Source organism: Setaria italica, chromosome III, assembly GCF_000263155.2.
Source record: "Setaria italica strain Yugu1 chromosome III, Setaria_italica_v2.0, whole genome shotgun sequence".
NCBI classification, from domain to species: domain Eukaryota; kingdom Viridiplantae; phylum Streptophyta; class Magnoliopsida; order Poales; family Poaceae; genus Setaria; species Setaria italica.
The window spans coordinates 46,206,167-46,209,969 of NC_028452.1; positions in this window are offsets into that span (position 1 = coordinate 46,206,167).

The window sequence follows — 3,803 nt, forward strand, 5'->3', positions numbered from 1 at the left end:
ACGAGGAGGTGAAAACTTTGAGAAAGGAAATGTGTTGACATGTTTATTTGGGATCAGCTAGAGGCTGCACAGGCAGTAACACCGGTCATAGGTTCCCACTTAGAGTGGCTCTATATTGACCCGAAGTGAGCAGGAATTCAACGAATCGATGAAGCTAACTCATATGTACAGTTTGAAGCCTGTTGTTAATTGCTACCACATTCAACATGTGGCTAAAATGATAGCACACTTCAATAGAACTCATACCTGCCTTGGCATTCTTTTGTTCTTCATCTTTAGGTTGGGCTTAACATACGTACTATACGGCGGCATCACGCAAAACATAAACATTGATCCTAATTAACTTGGAGAAACTACCACTATAACAATCAGTTTTATCCACTCAATTCTTGCAAATAAGCTATGTTCTTATTCATGTATTTGTTCTTCATCTTTAGGTTGGGCTTAACATACGTACTATACGGCGGCATCACGCAAAACATAAACATTGATCCTAATTAACTTGGAGAAACTACCACTATAACAATCAGTTTTATCCACTCAATTCTTGCAAATAAACTATGTTCTTATTCATGTATAGGTCTTGAAACAAACACAATCTTGAGTGTCATGGAGCACAATGTCCAATTGAGACAGTCGTTCTTTTTTGTCTTGTAGATACTAATTATTTTGACCCACTACAATACCAAATTTTTTTTATACAACAGGAGGGGCGTGCCCCTACTGAGATGTATTAAAACTTGAGTCTAAACAGAGGATACAAACAACAGCAGAGAAAAACTAAAAAGGAAAGAAAAGAACAAAAAGGGAAAACTAGAGCGAGTGGATCCAGTCTAGACAATCCTATCCCAAAGATGGATTCCTTCTGTACGAGACTACCAACGATAGTTCTGATAAGAATTTGAGTCTAGTTCCTGAAACCGTCGGATCCACATTGTTGAATGTCCAGTCGTTTCTTGTTGTCCAAATACTCCAGGACATGAGGATTATGACCTCCATGAAGAAGGTGGCGTTAAGATGTCTTCTGATCTGATTGAAGATGTGGGTTGCCGATCTTGTAGACACAAAGAAAATCCCAATCGAGTTCCAATAAACCTTTGCAAAGTTGCATCTCAAGAAGAGATGAGTAACAGTTTCTCTTTTTTGAAGGATGCACATTTTGCAGGTGATAGAATCCAGTTGCATTCCCCTTCTCTGTAGGATGTCCTTTGTGTTTAGTCTGTCTTTTATCAGAAGCCAGAAGAAGACTTTATGCTTTTTTTGACATTTAGATTTCCACAACCAGCGATGAGTTGGGTGTGTTTCTCTTTGTCCTGTTAAGGCCTTGTATGCTTTGTGAACCGAGAAGATCGGTGACCCCCAGATATAGGTCCAAAGATCCGTTTCCCTCTGAGAATCCAAGTTGTGAGTTATCTCCTGAAGCACTAGTAGTTCCGAATGAGCCTCTGTGGATAAAGGTAGGTGGAACAGAAGGTTAAGATCCGCCGTGTTGATTGCTTTTTTGGTACGTGATGTTCTTGTTTCTGGAAAATGAGAGGAGGTGAGGGAGTTCAGTTGGCAAGAAGTGGTCGTTCCAAGAGTCTTGCCATAGGAGAACAGTGTTTCCATCCGCTATCCAAGCAGACGCGATTCCTTTATATTTTTGTAACAATTTGACTATATCTTTCCACCAGAAGGAGCCCTTTTTCTATAGACCCGGGAGAGAATCCAAATTTATGCAGTTTGACATATATTGAGTGTTTGGTTTGAGATATCATCTACCACTATAACAATCAGTTTGACATTTATTCTGACCCACTACATTACCAAGTTGACATTTATTCTGACCCACTACATTACCAAGATAGACTCCCGTTGCTATCATCTTCTGTTCTTTAGATTTTATGATATTTTATATATTTGGAGAGATGTGTGAATCCATTGCTCCATGTAGGAGAAGGATATATATCCATGTACCTATGACGAAGCTCACCTTGAAACTTGCAGAAACTGATACATAAATACATACATACATACATACATACATACATACATAGATACATATATATACATACATATATACATATACATATATATACATCTATATATATATATATGGGCAATTATACAATTATTCATTCTTGTCTCATCATTATGATGGACAGTACATAATAAACAGTGTATGGTGACACAGACGATTCTTGAAGAAGTTTTATCCAGCTACCATTGTTACTTTATAGAGTCTTAACTTACCTAATATTGAACCCAATACTCTGCTGGAAAGAGCACCGGGAAACATGATTTAAAATCTCAGTTTATAACCTTAATTAGAGGTACCACGTGCGACAAATCTAGATTCAGGATATGTCAAAGATAAATGCAAGATTTTTGGTTCATTTACTAATCAGTTAACGTGTTCAACTAATAAGTTTGTTGCTTATAAATATGGATTGGACCGAGTGGTAGGTCTTCTTATAATGCGTAGATCCTTTAGGTCTGTTCCTATTTTATTAATACCCCAGCACATAGAAGAGAAAACCCATGCATGCCATGGACTCGAAGCTATTTTGGCGATGCGTTTCTGTAATGAGCAATGTGGTCACTGCTTTGGTGCTGCGCGCGTGTAGACTTGGGAGGTATTGGGAATATGCAAATTGCAATAACAGGTCTTGCGGGTGGTGTGAAGACGATTCGTCGCTTAAGTTTGGCGTCTGGTCTCTGTTAGTGGTTCGGTCTCTTTCACATGAGCGATGAAGATGGTCTCACCAATGATCATGGTCAGTTGCATCCTGATTCATCCATCATATCTCTTTGTGTTGGCTTTGGCATTTTTGCTTATACCTCATTCCTGCGACCTATAGTACTTGATAAATGCATGTTGTCATTCAATCCGCTGCAACAAATATGTTCGCCGATAATTTTTGCAAGTTGGAACTAAAAATTATAATATTTTGAGTCCGATGTGTTGAATTTGTCTGTTGAGTTCAATTCAAAAGTTTTCTATTTTGTTGATTTCTAGAGCCGTACATATAGTCAATACGGTGTGAGTTGTATCTTGGGTATTGCAAATCTAAAATATTAAGGAGAAAATCTTTTTTCCCAACTCTCCGATTTGTGACTATCTATATCCGTGTATCAATTCAAATAACGCCTTGAGCTCTGAGACAACTTATCAATCTGGATGTTACTATATCCAAGGCGATGGATCTGGTGGACGAGGTAAAAAACTGCACTATATATATATTAAGTGGGTTATTTGTTTGGTTCACTTGTCCCACGAAAGAATTAGCATTACGATAATATATAAAACGCTACATTTTTTTAGACGAAAAAATGAGTAATTACCACGGACCAACAAATATTTTAAACTAATAGTGACAAACGACCAACAACATTTAATTTTGTGTTCAATTCCCAAAAACTCTGAGCCGGTACTGGCTGCTGCAACATTTTTCCAAATTCAAAGGAACATTCTGGACTCCGATTTTGAGCTAAGTTGCAGCAAAACGAATGCAACCGGTAACTCTTCATTTCAGCATGCCGTTCCCGGCAAATGGCAGCGCTACACTTCTTTAGTTCAAATGAATGGCTCTTTAGTTTGAGAAATAGTTTTGGAGCCATTTTTATTGTTAAAAACTCTATGTGTGGGTGTAGCAGTATGCTGTGCTACTTGTAACTATTTTGGAGTGATTCTTCTCTTTGAGAAAGCTGAATCTGGAGCCTTATCTATTATCTAACAAAATATATGCAACTATCACTACTAGAAATATGACCTTTCAGTACCGGTTGTTTTTGGACCCGGTACTAATGCCAACATTAGTACC